Source organism: Homalodisca vitripennis, chromosome 8 (genome assembly GCF_021130785.1).
Source record: "Homalodisca vitripennis isolate AUS2020 chromosome 8, UT_GWSS_2.1, whole genome shotgun sequence".
Taxonomy (NCBI): Eukaryota; Metazoa; Arthropoda; class Insecta; order Hemiptera; family Cicadellidae; genus Homalodisca; species Homalodisca vitripennis.
The window spans coordinates 100,979,948-100,999,510 of record NC_060214.1 but is presented as its reverse complement, the minus strand read 5'-3'; the positions used below and the strand labels follow the sequence as shown (position 1 = coordinate 100,999,510).

General features: G+C 38.7%; 1 protein-coding gene across 1 annotated transcript in view; it reads left to right on the top strand.

Annotated features, from left to right (window-relative positions):
- Nucleotides 1-19,563, top strand: part of LOC124367794 (protein-tyrosine sulfotransferase-like) — a 173,732-nt gene that overhangs the window by 96,120 nt on the left and 58,049 nt on the right. Inside the window, exon 3 of the mRNA XM_046824910.1 lies at nt 14,778-14,807. The gene's annotated coding sequence lies outside the window, so the exon portion shown is untranslated. The remainder of the gene's footprint in view (nt 1-14,777; nt 14,808-19,563) is intronic.

Below are 19,563 nucleotides of genomic sequence, written 5' to 3'. Positions count from 1 at the left end.
TTTTAACTGTGCGGAACTTGTAATGTAATGAATCTGCGTTTAGTGCACATTTCTTTGGTTGAAGTTTCAATTATAACGTAGAAATATAAGTGAGGACAGAACAAATTCAAGTGACAGAATAAGTGTGTGACAGATCGGACAAGGATGGATAAGATAATGTCTCTAGACGATGTTTCTCTTACTCGCTTACTTTAAAAATTGTGCTTCTGAGATTTGTTTCTTCAGTTCCTTATTGAGGGCTAGTGACAGATTGTGGTAGTTTTGTAACTATACGTAAGATACAGCAGTATAAATTATAAAACACAGTTATATATGTGGATGTATGTTTCCTATTTCCCAGATCGTGATTTCGGTTACCGTGTGGTTTTATATGTCGGACACGAAGTGGTTGTTTTAGTCTGATTGTATATTGTATCAACGTTCTTAGTTACCTTCAAGTTGATTAGTTTAAGTGTAGAAGAATGTGTATGCATATACTCGTTTAAACAATTCAGTCAAAAAGAAAATGTGTATTTGGATATCGTATAAGGAGGACAGAAGAATTGGAACACAAGACGATCGCGTTTTATGAGTAAGTGCTGATAATGAATAGATTCGTAGACAGATTGGGAATCGAGGGCGGTATGGTGCTCATCAACGAAACTCTATAATAGTGTCGTTGCCGGCAAGTATGTGGTATGGTGGTTTCAAGTGTCCTTGTTACAATGACCCTCCAATAGAGTGCGCTGACTGTGTTACACGTTCCACCCTGTGATGCATAATCATTATTGATCCGCTGAGTGGTGAATTCTTGTCAGTATCTTGCAAGTATGTGGTATGGTAGTTTCAAGTGTCCTTGTTACAATGACCCTCCAATAGAGTGCGCTGACTGTGTTACACGTTCCACCCTGTGATGCATAATCATTATTGATCCGCTGAGTGGTGAATTCTTGTCAGTATCTTGCAAGTATGTGGTATGGTAGTTTCAAGTGTCCTTGTTACAATGACCCTCCAATAGAGTGCGCTGACTGTGTTACACGTTCCACCCTGTGATGCATAATCATTATTGATTCGCTGAGTAGTGAATTCTTGTTAGTATCTTGCAAGTATGTGGTATGGTAGTTTCAAGTGTCCTTGTTACAATGACCCTCCAATAGAGTGCGCTGACTGTGTTACACGTTCCACCCAGTGATGCATAATCATTATTGATCCGCTGAGTAGTGAATTCTTGTCAGTATCTTGCAAGTTTTCAGATTCAGTTGGTGGTCACTAAAGGCAAAGTAGCTTTTGATGTAAAAATTGTAATTCGATTCCCACAGTTATTTATATTCAAGAGGCTGTATTAGAAAATCGCACGTAAAAGCTATTTTGAAATATTGTTCAGGTCTGAATTTCTCATCGCTTTGCTTGTATGTTTATCTGTATGTCCCTGCAGAATATGTCGAAAGTAAATTGAACCATCTATTACGGAATTTTGAATGTACACCATTTTTACATTTACAAGATTTGTCTATTGAATTTTTTTTATTAAATGTTTTATCTTCACAATTTCAGTTAAAACATATTCATTTCAAAAGAATAAACAAGGTATAGCAAATAAAAGATATATCTTCTCATTTTTCTCTCATTAAATGATAATGGTTACATCTATATATATAAAAATGAATGTTTGTATGTTTGTCCCTTTATGGAATCGTGAACTATTGGACCGATCATGATGAAAATTTGTACGTATATGTATTTTTTCCACGGAGAAGGTTTATAAGCTATGCCCATCCCTTTCCCGATTCAGGATTCCGCCCCACTGGTTACAGAAATACCCATAAGAAATGCATTGCAGCAAACATATGTTAACGTCTTTTCAAATTTTTAATCAGCTGTTCTTTGTAAACATATATTACACTTATAGTTTTAAAGCATAGAGTAAGCTTAAGAGAAACGACAAATTTTGTTTAAAAAACTGTTTTTTTTGCAATCACTGTTAAACATAGACTTTACTATCCAGATAATACAATTCAAATTTGACGTAAAAATTCACCTTTAACTGCAATATTTATTTAATATAAACCATGCTCATGCTTGATCAAAGAGTAATGCAGATATCATAATTACTATCTTACGTTGGCTACAAATATAAAGAATGTTATATAAAATCAACCTTAGTTGTTTTTTTTTGACAGAAGTATGGTTCTCAAAACTCCGTGTGTACATATTCTCTCGATCGAGACAACAAAGCAAGCTCAATCGTGGCATCGGAGATATAACTAAATTTAATCTAAAATTTATTATAGTAAAAAAAAAAAATTTACTAAGTAATATAAGGGACTTCGGTTTTCTTAAGATTTGCGTGCGAAGCCGTGGGTAACAGCTAGATAGAGGCAGGAATATGGTACATACCTTCATAATACGCCCAAGAGGCTCACGATGGAACGACTATCAATTATCTCAGCAATGTTTAGAATGTGATAGAAAAAGAATAAGTGAATATAGTGTACTGTTTTCAACGGGAAATTGCGTGCGAAGCCGCGGGCAACTTTTGCAAAAAATTATTGAAATGCGCAGCAAAGCGCGCCGGGCCCGCTAGTCCTATATATATAAAAATGAATGTTTGTATGTTTGTCCTTTATGGAATCGTGAACTATTGGACCGATCATGATGAAAATTTGTACGTATATGTATTTTTTCCACGGAGAAGGTTTATAAGCTATGCCCATCCCTTTCCCGATTCAGGATTCCGCCCCACTGGTTACAGAAATACCCATAAGAAATGCATTTGCAGCAAACATATGTTAACGTCTTTTAAAATTTTTAATCAGCTGTTCTTTGTAAACATATATTACACTTATAGTTTTAAAGCATAGAGTAAGCTTAAGAGAAACGACAAATTTTGTTTTAAACTGTTTTTGCAATCACTGTTAAACATAGACTTTACTATCCAGATAATACAATTCAAATTTGACGTAAAAAATTCACCTTTAACTGCAATATTTATTTAATATAAACCATGCTCATGCTTGATCAGAAGAGTAATGCAGATATCATAATTACTATCTTACGTTGGCTACAAAATATAAAGAATGTTATAAAAATCAACCTTAGTTGTTTTTTTTGACAGAAGTATGGTTCTCAAAACTCCGTGTGTACATATTCTCTCGATCGAGACAACAAAGCAAGCTCAATCGTGGCATCGGAGATATAACTAATTTAATCTAAAATTTATTATAGTAAAAAAAAAAATTTACTAAGTAATATAAGACTTCGGTTCTTAATATTTGCGTGCGAAGCCGTGGGTAACAGCTAGATAGAGGCAGGAATATGGTACATACCTTCATAATACGCCCAAGAGGCTCACGATGGAACGACTATCAATTATCTCAGCAATGTTTAGAATGTGATAGAAAAAGAATAAGTGAATATAGTGTACTGTTTTCAACGGGAAATTGCGTGCGAAGCCGCGGGCAACTTTTGCAAAAAATTATTGAAATGCGCAGCAAAGCGCGCCGGGCCCGCTAGTGTCTATATAAAAATGAATGTTTGTGTGTATGTCGTTTATAGGACTCAGAAACTATTGGACCGATTTTGATGAAATGTTGTGTGTGTTTTCAGTGGAATTTGAGAATGGTTTTAGATTCAACAATTTGGTCCATTTTAAATAGTTTTATTTAATTAATTTTTAATTATAAATTGTTGTTGATGTTGGAGTGTTTTTATATTGGATCCAACAGACTGCGCTACGACACGTAATACAAAGCGAACTGATACTTAACAGCTGGTAATACTTTCAGCTGAATTTCATCAAAGAGGCATAAAACAATTTGTTTACATTTAAAATTTAGAAAATGTTTATTGTAAAGTGCCTGATCAGTAGTGTAATGCATGTTGCATAGAAGACGTCATTGCCTAATTTTAAATTCAGATTGTACCAATGATCAATAAACTATGTAATGCAATGAAAATACTATTAAACGCTATTATGAAAACAACCTCATTGAACAAATCCGTGAATGTAATCACATAAGGTATTCGAATTTGGTTACATCGAAGGTAAATAAAAAGAGCCGAAAGAAGACACTTTATTATCGAAATTGGGTTTCTTTGATCCATTTTTCTTGAAGGCACTCCTAAATAATACTGGAAATACCTTAGACAGAAAGTTAATTTTAACCGACCGAATTTGATTCTTTAAACCTAATTAGTTTACCGAGATTCACCATATACATTAATTGTTCTGAATAACTTATCAACACCTAGCAAAAACCACGAAAGTTAGTGGCAGGAATATAGTACATACCTTCATAATGCGCCCAAGAGGCTCACGAAGGAACGACTATCAATAATCTCAGCAATGTTTAGAATGTGATAGAAAAAGAATAAGTGAATATAGTGTACTGTTTTCAACGGGAAATTGCGTGCGAAGCCGCGGGCAACTGCTAGTGTTTTATAAATTTGTAAGATTTACCATGCAGCAGTATAAAAAAAGTCTAGAGGAGAAGAACCAACCCAATCGTCTAAAATGTTTCTGTACAACAATTTTACAGTCTACAATTCTTTTCAAGGCTTATGGACCAAACTAATCATTAGATACTTTTGTTTCAAAAGTTAATTTTACGCCTATAATAATAAGGTAAATAATGTAAATGGCGTATATTTTATATATATATTTAAATTGTCTTAAAAGCCTATTCTTTGATACTATTTTTAATAGGGGGTGTTAGATTTTTGTAGGGGAATACTAAGCATGGCGTTTTTAGACATTTTAAGTTGCTGTATGTATTTATTTGTACAGAATGTTCTGAGTATTAAATAAAAATTGAGGTAATTTCTATTCGAGAAAACAACCAAATAATGTATACTGTTATCAGTGTTCCGACTAGAGGTAGTGGAAACTGCAGTTTATTAAATATTTCACTCCTCTTCAGTAGTCATCGGTTATATTTCGTTTTTTCACTCGTATGCAGATGACTCGGACCTTTGGTCTATATATCGTATCATATGAGTATCGTTGCTATGACACTTCGATGAAGCTTATTCAGGAGGGCGTCAAAGGTTGATGTAGAATTGGTTGACGTCCAGTATGGAGGGACAAACGCTCTGCGATGCTTTAAAGGCGACCGTGTTTGTGTATTGGTATGGTAGTAGAAAACAGTTAATAGTTTTATAATTTTGACCGGAGGTGAAATCCCAATCTTTTCTTTAACTTTGAAATATTTATGTTTAATTTTGAACGTTAACTTATCGTTTCTGGCATAGTAGTAAGTTTAGTAGTAAATCCAAAGGTAGGAAAAGTCTGAGTTAAAAATTTTAGCACTAATAAAAAGAAATGAAAAGCATTAGTTTTTTGCATTATCCACTGTACAAGTGAATATTAAATATTATTATGAACTAAAACTGAAATAAAATTTTGTAAAAACTGCAATTTATTGTATACACCGTACTTTAACCTTGAAGACCATATACTTAAAAGAATTAATTAATTAATATTTCAAAGCAGTTGACACTTGAGAAGAGTGAAAGTTTAAACGAAGTTAGTGGCATAAAGTTGAAAAACAATCGTCCTTTGCACATCTTGAACTTGATCTTTGCTTTGTCATTTAATTTGGTAAGTAGCATTTGTTGGGTTGGAAATAAATATGCCTAATAATTATCCATAAATTTAAAGTTAATAACTTAAACAATTTCATAAACATTCTAAAATACGTTTAATTGTGCAGCTTTGTTCTTAAAAAGAAACTTTCTGTAAAATAAAATTAAAAGTTTACAGTAGAATCCTATTGCGCATCTATGTAATAAATAAGTTAAAAGCAATGCTACGAAGAAAGAGAGTTAATGACTTGATTGCACTCTGAATAAAGCTAGGAGCCTGGTTCACCAACACGTTATCTATTGTTTCCACATTCAAGGTTAGTGATAAAAATGTTATGAGTTTGATGAATAATCAATAACCAGTATTCACTACCAATCAGTTTTATATGTGGATAAAAATGAAAAGGCACCGTTACTGTTTAGTTTTGCTGGTAGTTTCAAGATGACTAAAATAAATACCTTCTTGCATAAACAAGTGTAGTTGCTTTTAGTGTAACCAAGGAAATATTAAAGTGACCAAGTAAAGAGGATATATTTTTTATATGCCATACATAATTTAATTAAATACATTACGTATTTGTTATAAAAACATAAAATAAAAAAAAGGAACATTACGAGTGGAATTTCAGGTTGATAAACTTATTAATGAAAAACAAAATTCTTTAAAAGACAAAATAATTGAGTACCAAACAACTATATGTCATATTATTAGGGGGCGATAAACAACAAAGTAATTTATAATTTATGACTCCAATAATGGTCCATTTAAACAATATAATAAGAAATCTTAAATCTACCATCCAGTTTAAACTGAGATTGTTGATTTTCATTTTAAATACAACTAGATGTGCAGTTTTAAAACCATTAATACTTAAAATTATGAAAGCATTAATTTTATTAACAAATAACAATATATTTGAAAACAAATGTTCAAATGACACTTGTTTAAAGATTTTATTTTTTCTTAAAGAAACAAACTAGTACACATTATTTGAGGATTCACTTTTGTATATTTCAGTAATATAAAGCTTTCTCCAAACCAATGTTCAAAACAAACGAATATAATTAATGTTTAAATGATTGGATTAATGATACTGTTGTTTAAAGGTGGTGAACAGTTTGTATTGAGGTCCGTGCATGTTCGTACATCATGTATAAGCCAAACGTATGTTAAGATCTATTCACATTTCTACCACTTTCACAGAAGAACATTTTAAAAACTGTTAAGGCATGACCAGGAAAGACAAATTATAATTAGTTTGCAAAATAATTAACTATGACAATCTAATATTTTATTTTGTAGTATGGCACGACCGTGTGTCTTTTAAAATTACCCTTAAGAAAGATTATAATTATTATTTACGCAGCTTAGTATCAGAAGTGAAGGTTACACCGATGGTTAGCCGCAGTAAATACTATTACTAGCAGGTTTGGTTTGATGACGTCAGAGACAGCTTGTGGTTGCTAAACACTAGAGTGAGACACGTGTCACTGTTTAGTGCCAATCTTCCACGATAGTTGCAGCTGCGGCGTGACCTCATACATTCTAATGTCTAGCTGTTGATATCTAACTTTATTGTATTACATCAGTCAAATACTATTACTAGCAGGTTTGGTTTGATGACGTCACAGAGAGCTTGTGGCTGCTGAACACTAGAGTGCGACACGTGTCACTGTTTAGTGCCAATCTTCCACGATAGTTGCAGCTGCGGCGTGACCTCATACATTCTAATGTCTAGCTGTTGATATCTAACTTTATTGTATTACATCAGTCAAATACTATTACTAGCAGGTTTGGTTTGATGACGTCACAGAGAGCTTGTGGCTGCTGAACACTAGAGTGCGACACGTGTGACTGTTTAGTGCCAATCTTCCACGATAGTTGCACCTGCGGCGTGACCACATACATCCCATTTCCCTCAGGGGTAGTCGAACCTTTCTGCTACACGGGAGGCTTTCCTCTCTGGAGAGGGAGCTGGCGACCCCGGGGTTACCTGAGCCAACTGTGAGCGTCTTCGAGCTCACAGCCCTTTCCTCTTTTCCCAGGCAATCCTTGCCTAACCCTTATTTTTCGACCCCTCTTGGATGGATGTCTTTTCTTTCTTCTTCTTTCTGACCGGCGCACATTGGGAGAGGCCAGGGAGTGGCTGAGCCCGTAGCACTGTTGTGTTGCAGGGGCTGCGTGTGACTCGACCCGCCGATAGGTTTAATACCCAGTGTGCGTCAGGGGCCAGCCCCTTCGGGCCGTGGTCGGGGAGTGCGGCGGCATGAGTGCAGAGGTCGGACATCTGCACTGCCACGGGCGACCCCCAGCACAGCACGTCTGGTTTCCGGTGCTGGGAAAACGGAGGCCAGGCCTCAAGGAACTGGGGTAGGGACATTGTTTCCGAGGGTATACCCGCTCCTGGCTATTCCGGGCCGTCCTTGCCGCACGATGCGCTGGTTCTGAACACCCATGGACTCTTTATCACAAAAAAACACAACTGAAATCAAAAGCGGAGAAGAGCTTCAACCTTTCACTCGAAGCTCCAAGATAGCTAGGACGCCGCCTTAAGGCAGTAGTCCCATTAGCGGAAGCCTCGGCAACGAAAGTGAGTGGCAAGGCCGAAGCAACACCGAAGGTGCCTGGAACGGGAATGAAGACATCACCACCTCCGGTATGTTTTCACATCCCCGAAATGCAGGAGAAGGGTGCAGTTAAAACTACTGGGGGTGCCCAAGGACCCAGATCCCCAAAAATCCCCCAAATGGTTGAGAAAAATAACACCTTAAGTACTCTTTCTACAACTTTCGAGCTAGCCTGTTGCAGCATGCAACAAGCCAGATGCCGAAAAGGAGGAGGAAAAGCACCTTTTAGAGATCGAAGTTTTTATCAAGAAGATGGAGACAGCTGTTAGGCAGCAGCCTAACGTTAACCGTACATAAAAGATGGCTTGCCAAAGATTAAGATTGTTGGCCACAGTAATGCAATGCCGAAAGATCAGGCACAAGGCAAGAGCCCAAGAGTATACCTTAGCTTCTCCAAAGGCTGGCAATGCTAACAAAAAGCGGAAGGTAAGAACCTCATTAACTTCTAGCCCCGATGCGACACCTGTGGTGATAGCGACGGCAAACGCAGACTTCCCCTGTGGTGTCCAAAAATCTTCCACCGAATACAGGATAAGCCCCCCTGAGCAACACCCAACTGATAGCCCGCGTACTACTTACGAGGAGGGTGAATGTCCAACAGTCACCTGAGAGGCAGTGGGAGAAAAAGTTGACGAGAAGGGAGAAAGAGGCAGAAGAAGCGGGCGGAAGGGTCGCTACAAAGAAATTAGGTGACGGAAAGACGCCAAAAGTGACTAAGTCTACTCCGCCAGGGCAGCGTCAAGAAACCCCGCGGCGCTAAAAACACAAACCGAGTAGGCCTAGTTGGAAGCAATATTGATCAAGCCCTCCGGGGGGCGGATCGTTTGCTGAAGTCTTGGGGGAACTCCGGGCGAAAGCCAAGCCAGAAGGCAGAGACTGTCATTAAGGCAATTCGACGGACCCAAAACGGGGATGTATTGCTCGAGCTGGGGAAGTCGAAAGATAAAGCCGCTTTTGCTGAGAGCTTAAAAAAAGCACTCGGAGACAAGGGGTGTCCGTGCGGTCACTCGACCCAAAGGTATCGATTGAAATTCGTGACCTTGACGGACTCACCAATGATAGCGAGGTAACAGAGGCTATAAAACGGGCTATTCCCGAATTAAAAGAATCTACATTTAAAGTATGGCTCACAAAGCCGAACCGCAGCCAGCAGCGAATGGCGGTCGCCGAAATTAGGCGAGAGACACGCCAATAAGCTGTTGGCTCTCCAACATCTGCGAGTTGGCTGGGTGAGTGGCCGGGTTAAACGAAGAGTTGTCGTCCCACGGTGCTTCCGCTGCCTTGGGTTCGGCCACTCCTCTCGAGCCTGTAAGGGGCCTGACCGCACCAATCACTGTTTTCAGTGTGGTCAGATCGGACATAAGATGCAGGGATTGTAACCAGAACTCCTGTTTCATTTGTAAAAGAAGCTGGCAGTAAGGGTAACGCCCTGGAGCACATACCGGGCTCAGGACGGTGCGGTGTGTTTAAGGCCGCACTTTCTGAACGGGCAAAGGGGAAAGCTCAGTAATTCGGCTCCTCCAGTGCAATCTAGAGAGATCCAGGACAGCTGATAGTCTGCTTGACCGGCTGCCCAAGAACATGGTGCCGACGCGCTCTTAGTGAGCGAGCAGTATCGAATTAGGGACCCTTCGGTGTGGGTTTCCCGACACACTCCATACTGCTGCTTTCCTGGGTGCGGAATCCTCAAGAAGTTTTGATGCGGAGCCATGGACAAGGCCGAGGATTCGTCTGGGCAAGGTGTAGGGACCGTTACAATTTTTAGTTGCTACCTCACCCCCAACGAGGCCATCCAGGACTTCCGCGATAAGATCGACTGCTTGGAAGAGAGCGTGATTGGTACCTAGTGGACATGTCATCGTTGGTGGGGACTTCAACGCAAGGGGCTGTCGAGTGGGAATGTCCTCTCACCAATTCCCGGGGGAAAGTACATCCTGGACTTTGCTGCCAGGGCTGGGACTCGTTGTTTATCAACGAGGGCAATACGCCTACTTTCCCAGCGCCCCGGGCAAAGAGGCACGATCCCCGACATAACCCTTGCGTCTGAGTCACTCTTGCCGCGGATCTCACACTGGATGGTGCTTGATGATTACACTGCCAGTGATCATCAGTATATCTTGTTTTTGATGTAAACGGACGGCCTGCGAAGAACCTCTGCAACCTCGAGAAGTACCGCTCCAGTGGAATACTAAGAAGCTGGACGCCGGAAAGTTCACCGATGTCATCTTACGGGCAACAACGCGGAACCTGCGGTGCACGGTGGGGCTTGCACCGAGACATTGGTTTCGTCAGTGATGGGACTAATAACCTCGGCCTGCGATAAGTCCATGCCGCGCAGGAGAATAAGGTGCAACAAGCAACCCGTTTATTGGTGGACAGACGAGATTGCGGATCTCCGTAGAGCCTGTTTAAGAACCAGAAGAGTTGCCATGAGAGCTACAAATCCCGCAGACCGAGGTCGTAAGACGGAGGCCTATAAGGCTGTAAGAAAGACTCTCCGCCGGGCTATCAACCGGAGCAAGCATGACTGCTGGCGGAAACTCAGGGAGGACGTCGATTCCGATCCATGGGGTCTGGGGTACAAGATTGTAACCCGAAAGATTGGCGCACGATCACCTCCATCCGTCATGGACGGCGCCACCATGGAGAAGGTTTGTCCAGTCCCTGTTTCCAACTCATCCGCCGAGGCAAGAAGTCCATATTCGATAGGGTGGAGGACATCCCCGCTTTCAGTAATGAGGAGCTGGAGACGGCTGTCCTCTCCCTGAAGAACAACAAGGCTCCTGGTCCAGATGGGATTCCGAGTGAAGCTCTTAAACAAGTTTTCCAAGTCAATCCAAGGATTCTATTAAATATGTATAATGCCTGCCTTTCTGAAGCGGTGTTCCCGTCCCGGTGGAAAAGAGCCAGGCTTGTACTAATTAGCAAGGGGAAAGGTGACCCTGACCTGCCTTCGTCCTACAGGCCTTTGTGTATGTTGGACACAGCAGGGAAACTTTTTGAGAAGTTGATCCGCTCCCGACTGACATTAGCCGTGGAAGCTGTCGGGGATTTGTGCCCCCACCAGTACGGCTTCAGGAAGGGGCGGTCAACCATTGACGCAATTGAAGAGGTCCGGAGAGCAGTTCAGATGGCTGAGAAGTCATAGTCGGTACTCTCGTCGAGTTGTGCTTCTTGTTACGCTTGATGTCAAGAATGCTTTCAATTCGGCGAGATGGGCTGATATGTTTGGATGCATTGCGGAACACCTTTCGCATCCCAGCGTACCTGCTCAGGCTCATCGAAAGACTATCTTCGAGCCCGACTCCTTATATACGACACTAAAGAAGGACGCGGACAATGAATGTGACCTCCGGCGCCGCGCAGGGCTCAATCCTGGGTCCGGATCTCTGGAATGTCTCCTATGACAGCCTTCTGAGGTCCCGAGATGCCGGATGAGACAGTTTTTAGTTGGGTACGCGCCGATGACGTCGCAGCACTGATTGCCGCACGCAACGTTGAAGCTGGCCCAGCTGAAGCTGAACCAAGTCAATGCGCGTCGTGAACAACAGGATGGAGGATCACGGGCCTATCTCTTGCTTTGGCTAAGACAGAGATTGTAATCTTGACTAAGAAGAAGGATTGACACTGTCGTTCCTCTTCGCGTGGGTGGGGTGACTGTCCAATCTACTCGTGCCGCCAAGTACCTTGGGGTTATATGGTGGACAATAAGCTGACCTGGAGAGACCAAATTTTCCGTACTGCGGACAAGGCCGCTAAGGTTAGTGCAATCCCTTAGTAGGCTAATGGCCAACGTTCGGTGGTCCCAGGTCTAGCCGAAGACGGCTCCTCATGTCTGCAGTCCAGTCCGTCCTCCTGTACGGAGCTGAGGTATGGGCAGATGCATTAAATAAGGAGGTGTATCGGATGCGGCTTGCTCGGGTGCAGCGACAAGCAGCTCTCAGAGTCGCATCAGCATATCGTACAGTTTTCTGAGCCCTGCCGTCCTGGTGATTGCTGGAGTCATCCCGGTCAAACTTCTGGCTGAGGAGAGGAAAGCAATATACCAGCGAAAAGGCGAGATCGGCAAGGAACGTGCCACATCAGAAGAGCGCACCCGCACCTACCGGCAATGGCAGGAGTTGTGGGATCAAGAGACCCGAGGACGTTGACAGCACGGCTGATACCGATGGTCCAGCTCTGGTGTGAAACGGCGACATGGTGAGGTGGACTATACCTCACCCAGTTTCTCACCGGTTCATGGAATATTTTCAGTCCTACCTTTTCTTGATGCGAAAGACCGGTTCACCGGACTGCATTTATTGCCCGGGTGTTCCCGATGATGCGGAGCATACATTCTTCCGCTGCCCACATTGGGAAAGGCCCCGCCTTGAGGCAACACGCACTCTGGGTGTTTTTTTTCGGTGGACTCTGTCTGTCAAGTGATGCTGGAGGTGGTCAGGACAACTGAACTGTGTGTCTCATTTTGTCCAGGGTATTCTCCGCGCTAAAAAGATAGATCTAGACCTAAATGCGGTTTAGACCTTTGACTTTCCTGATGGCTGGATAGGCGCGAGCCCTGAGTGCTTAGGTAAAATTCAGACCTAACCTGAAGTAATGTGACAAACAGTTTTCCGGGTTGGGATCCTGAAGTATAGAGGAGGTTTTTAGTGGGTAGTTTACCACCTTGTGAGAGTCCCACACTACAGGCTGGCCACCTGTGTGCGTAAATGCATTTTCCTTCCTCTCCCTAAAAAAAAAAAAAAAAAAAAAAAAAAAACATACATCCCATTGTCTATCTGCTGATATATAACTTTGTTCTATTACATCAGTCAACAGATATCGATGGAGTATATATACGACCGGTTAAAGAATGCTCAGTAAATATGTGTAAATCTTTAACTTTTTAAGAAATGTATTTTTCTGGATTATAAATGATATGCAGTGGGTATAAAGGGAGATGCAATGTACACTTTAAAACTAACAATATTATAGCCGCGGCAAGTGCAATGTTTAAAAAAACCAATTTTTAGGAATACCGAAAAAGTAAAAATTTTGACCAAAGTTTTGAATTAGAATCTGAAAAGGAAAATTACAAATAGGTGTTCTTTATCAATCTAAATGCAGTAAATATTCGATAGAATTGAAAGTGCCAACCTAAAATTGGCATCTTTCTTAATGTATCCAATACCTGTGATCTATTGCAGAAATTCTTCAAATTGTTGAAGAAATACGATATACGTGGCAACACCTTACCTACCCAACTGAATTCAACAGGTAGACAAAATTGCAGGAATACTATCAAATTCCAATTAAAGTAGAATTTCTTGCTACTCAGAGATCTGAGGGACGCACCCTATTTTATTTCTTTCTTTTATAAACTCTCTGAATGAGAAAACAGCAATAAAATTTCATTCAAAAGAAACGTTTTGAAGGAAACTGAATTTATTCAACATGCATATAATATAAATAACTAAATACAAATTTATTAAGTTTTGTCTTTGAACATTGGTTATACAACGATATTGTCCATGTGTGGTCACATCAGGTAAACAATGATTCAGCTTTTATGTTTCTTACTTAGACATTAGTTTGATATGTTGAAGTGTAACTCTTCATTTTACTAGATTCATATTTTACTTGAATCAAGGTTTTCTGGCGTCCAGACTGTTGGTTTGTACCACAACTCCGCAACTGTTGTTGCTTGTAGAGCGAACCTGACTCCCGAAATGCCGTGAAGAAATGCTGACTCAGCGTTACTCGGCCAAGCGTATTGTCACGGTCAGGGTAAACCAGTGCCGTCGTGCGACAACCGGAGTAGAAAATGTCAGGTTGCAGGTCGCCGGTGGTTGTTGTGTTCATTCTGTGGTTACGGTCTTAATAGCCGACTGTGGCCGACTGTGGTCGCCTGTGCAGTGAGGATGACTTCATTATATAACGTTCCGTGTTGTCGCAATTAGCGAGCTTCGTGTCGTCTACTTTCGTACTGACAGAAGCAGTAACAGCGGGTTCTAGCACCGCCGCTACCTCAGCTGTTGTGTCAAAACTAACATGGGTTTAGAAGGCTACCTATCAAATTTTTTTATATTTTTTAAATTGGATGTTGATCTCCTTTTAAACCCTTATTCTGCCCGTCTTGACATGAGCTACTGGCCTGTACCAGGATCTGATCAAACACAATAAGGGGGAGAGTTTGTACAGTACAACGTCAATGGTACTGATAAAAAGTGATTCGGTCACAGACAGAATTTGAACCTGAGCTAATTCTAACTCAGATCAAAATCCAACATCTTAGAACGTGCGGCTATCGGCTCTCCCACATGGACGTCTAATTTTATACGTGTGTGTAAATATAGACTGTGAACGCACACAGAGTATTAAAGAGACATTGTCAAAAGATTACGTTCTTTGAAAAAAGTAATTTTTTAAAGTTTTACTATGCTAACTTATGTGCCAACAGATTTTAGCCTGGTACTAAGGACGATAAGGAAGTCTCAGTATGTTACAGGCAGAATGGTCCTGATTAGGCTATTTGGTAAATTTGGTTATTAATGATTTAAGGATTTGCTATAGTATTCGAGAAACTTAATATTTTGTGCTTGTTGCAGATATATTTTCATCTTTCACATTTGGATTAGGTAAGTTTTTGTATGTAAAGTAACTTATTTTATCTTATTTTAGCTCGTATATATTTTATGTTAATTTTAAAAATATTTTTATTGGCGTTTGTTTAATGTCTTAATTTGAGGATATTTAAAGTGAGTAACCTTCAGTTTCAGTCGGTGTGTTTGGTCCCAACCAATTGGCTGACTCTAATGTACTTTTGTTAGTCGAATATTCTCACATTCACACATTACGGGAAGAATGAGCTTCATATTATACAGGGTGATTCAAAAACTAAACGGCAATCTCTCGGGAGCTTATTCTATAGCTAAAAAACAAGTAAAAAAGTTCATATAACCATATGCCCGGGAAACGCTTCGTTAGCGAGTTACGCCTAGCGAAAGATTTCGCCCGGATTTCAGAACCCTTGGTGAAGTCAGGCCGTATAAATATATCTGGTATTTAAACTGGTAATGGGTGGTACATTTTGTAATGATACGTAAAATATATCTGTGGGTATTTAAACTATTGTTTTTTATTTTGTAATGACTATTCGTACGTAAAATATCTGTGGGTATTTAAACTGGGCACCATCCTGTCTGTGGTGGTGCATATTGTAGAGACTATCTTACGTAAAAATATCTGGTGGGTATTTAAATAACCATTTTTGTGTTTAACGTAAGATTACTTCGTATAAATGTTAAATAAAGGTCATTTTTTTTTCTTTTGTACACAGACTATTGTAGTAAACTATATCTGTGGGTATTCTGAAAAGATTCATGGTGATATTGTAATGACTATTCGTACGTAAAATATAATAGGTATTGAAATTGTCTGTGGTGGTGTTCATATTTAATGACTATACGTAAACATATCGCACAAAAATGCATATTCTATTGGTGCATAAAATATTAACTATATCTGTTATTTAAACTGGATTGTCTATTGGTGTTCAATAATGTATTCGCCTATACCTTCCCCATATTTAGCGGGCCATTTGGTTTTATACTTTTTTTATTGTTTACAAATATTCTGTTAGGGTTCTTTCGGGAAGCTTTTTTCCTGGTTAAAATTGTGTAGAAAACTACGAAAATTATGAATCTTTTGCCGAACTAACTATCAGGAACTCGTAGTCTGCGAACTGTTAATTCAGTACACTTGCCTTTAAAAATATTTACAAAGATAAATTTATAATTAGAATTCGCTTATTGGCGAGAATAATTTTTTACACACATTAATTCCACACAACCAAGATATTAAAATATCTCGATATGGCCTTAATATAGGTTAATTATTTTGACGGCTTGCTGATGCTATCTTTGCAAATTACGATAGAAAACTGCAGGTAATTCTAGGCTACTTTAAGTTACCAAGATAAAGTCTCATACATGAAAGTATGAAGTGTTTGAGTTTAGCTATTCCAGCACGAAAGTGAGCTGATGTTTTTAACACACACGCAACGTTCCGTCCTCTCAGAAATTGAACCTGTGACTTCTCTGGCAGAAATCACGTATTTAGTAACATAAGTTATTCCACTATAATTTCAGATTTCCATCATTGCTTAACACAATGGCAATTAAAAAATAATAATTGGAAAACTTCCCTCATGGCACATTTTGGAAGTAAGGTAATTTTCGTGTACGAATGTAATATCAAAATATAAAGTGGAGGATGTATTAGTACTTTACAAATTTAATCCACACAATGCTACATGATGGCTCTTCACTGATTGACATGTTAATTGGCTGAGCTTTCATCGAAGCCTCTCCCGCCAGTTGGTGATGAACCAAATCGGATTTATGTCTGCCTGTACGCACCATAACACTGTAGAACGGGCTGATCAAGAGGGTTGTAATTTGTTGTAAAACTGTTGTTAGTAGGTGTTGAAAATGGTACAGGTCGGCCCGAGTCCCGATTTCCTTGGTTAGTGACCTCGGTCCATTGGATTTGCTCTCCTGATCAGGAGTTACACTTGGGGCGAAAGCTAAGCCCCTCACGCATACCCGAAGTGTGGCTTGCATCTTGTGTAATACTTAGAAACTTCATAATCTTGAAACTTTAAACATATAAGTAAGCATAACTTTAAGTGTAACTTTAAGTATATAAGCATACACATGAAACAGGTTTCGTTATAAAAAAAATTATGTTCGTAATCGTATTTACTTATGTTGCTTCGATATAAAAATGTTTCTACGATAGCCACTTTGCAATTTTATACGATAAAAAACAGCTTATTATGTCAAAAATGTCAATATTGGTTGTTAATAATCTGACATTCTATTATTTTGCTATGTGTAATAAATGATATATAATTATACATTACGAAACTAAACGGCTGCCGTTCTAGAACTTTAAGTGACATAACATATTCTTAGAAATAGTGAAATAAAATAAACAAATTTAATTTGAAATATTTTACCTTTTTAAGGAAACATTTCATACTGTGTTTATTTTTTTTTAAATAGTTGGGTAAAATGTTTGCATGAATGCCGTTACCAAGTGCTTTCACACGGATTGTCATACAACCCACTTGTATTTCTAGGTTCTAAGCATTACAAAACTTATAGTAATAATATTGTAGTGATCACTTTTGAATAAGTGTACAGAGAATTAGAAATGGAAATCACGGTGCGGTAGGTTGTATTTTATTCACGAAGCAATAACAGCCTGGCTGCATATTTCAGATTCATGAATGTCAAATGTTTTTACTCTTTAAATAACAAAAGGGTGTGGAAGTTGGAACGATTAAAAAGTTTTGTTTACTATAAATCTGCTTCTAATGCACTATTTTAAGTGTTATTGGTACATGACATGCGCAGCTGAACTAATGAGCGAAGTTAAATTCTTTATTTTTTATTTATACAGTGTGAAATTCTTTGATGTACGTATTTAACCAAAGCACTACCGTATGTGTGTGGGTAGTGAACCACATATGTTTTATTTAGCACAGTTTAGGCACAGATAAGTCTCGCCGAGTTTTCCGAAATAGCGCATTTAATAGTAATGTAACTTATCGTATTTATTGAATTGAAAATTTCTAACGGGACGTGTCAAATTTGAAACGTATTTGTGAACATAATAATGACTCTATATTATACATACAATGTTACAATATTACGAATATTAAAATCAGTGGCGTATATAGAAAATTATTTTGGAAGGGGAGGGGGAGGGAGTTGGTACATTGCATGGTTTAGAAATATAAAATACCCCAAAAACAGGAACTCAGTAACCTTCGCCCTTGAAATTGTTGATATTTAAGACCTCATACATTTGTTCCAGCTTAAAATAAACTGCTGAGTGTAATTTTAATGTTTGTCTTCCAAAATTTGGGGAGGGACTTCAGTCACATTAGACCCCCCCCCCCCCCGTTATATAAGCCCATACATCATATATCATTGTGAAGTAAACAATATTTTATCGTGAGGTTTATGAATGCTTCGATCGGAACAGGTTGGGAAATCAAATATGAACCGTTATAAAAGTAAGTTATCAACTGGGGGGGGGGGGGGGGTATGCCATAGAATGATAACAGTATGGTTTTCAACGTTATAGCTAGCTCAAAAATTGCATTTGTATATAAAATCTTTTAGTGTCCATTTGAAATTATCTCTGGCAATTTGTTACTGAGATTTAGAAGGGCTGTAAAAGAAAATATTTATACTTGAAATATATATATATATTTTCTGAAAATAAAGCTGATTTTCCAAGGAAATTATAAGCATTAGGAAAACATTATTCTTAACAGTTTTTCTCAGATGTTTAATAACTGATACATAAATCATATAAAATGTATTCGTTTATTTTATTTCGATAGTTTTTATATTTATTCGTAGTTTCAATGCAACTCATAAGTGAGTGTAATATTGATATAATATTTTGGTTTCTACTTTGGTTAAAAGCCAGCAAGTAACGTGTCAATTAAGTTTCTTTACATTTTACTGCTCCTTTTTTCACCAATTAAAAATACATATTTCAACCATGGTGATTTATAAGACGCAATGCCTTATTTTAATTTGGTTTTCAAGTAAATGCGAATTGAATTTGAAAATTCACAGTATCCGAACATATTTGCATATCGAGCGAGATATGGTTAAAATACTCAACATTTCACTTGAACAGGATTACGGAACAGAAGCGATGGATAGAAGTGGTCGAATTTAGTAGGATGAAAATAAATTGACAAAATCTAACCACTGTTGTTGGAAGCCTCGTACCAATGAAAAATATTTGATTTGTGAAGTGGAACATAAATCAACATTGAGCAAGACGCACGCGACCGCTCCCCTTATATCATTGCCAGGCTGACTGATATATGGTATTGATTGGGGTATCGCTTTATGTATCTGATTTTCCTCCTTTCTGATCCTTATCTGAAGTTAAAACTTCAGCTTATTCGAGCTTATTTCAATAAACCAGCAAAATATTTTAAGTTAATGCTTACACAATTTGACTTATTTACAAATATTTATTACTCTCCAAACTTGTTAACTGTTAAAAGTACATCAAAGATAACTGTCACCTCCCAAATAGTACAAGTATGTTAATTTTTGTTTGGATACAATACAGGGTGTAAATTAAGTCCTTATACGCCTGGATATATTCCAAACGGATTGAGGTATCGGTGTACAACCTTCACCGTACTTATTAAAATACCTTTTTGGATTTTTTGAATGATTTTTCAGGGGAGGGGTACGGGCTTAACTTTAAATTTTAAAATTGAAACCCATATCTTGTGACATATAATTTTATTACTCTATTTAATAGAAACATAATTACACTAAGAAAACA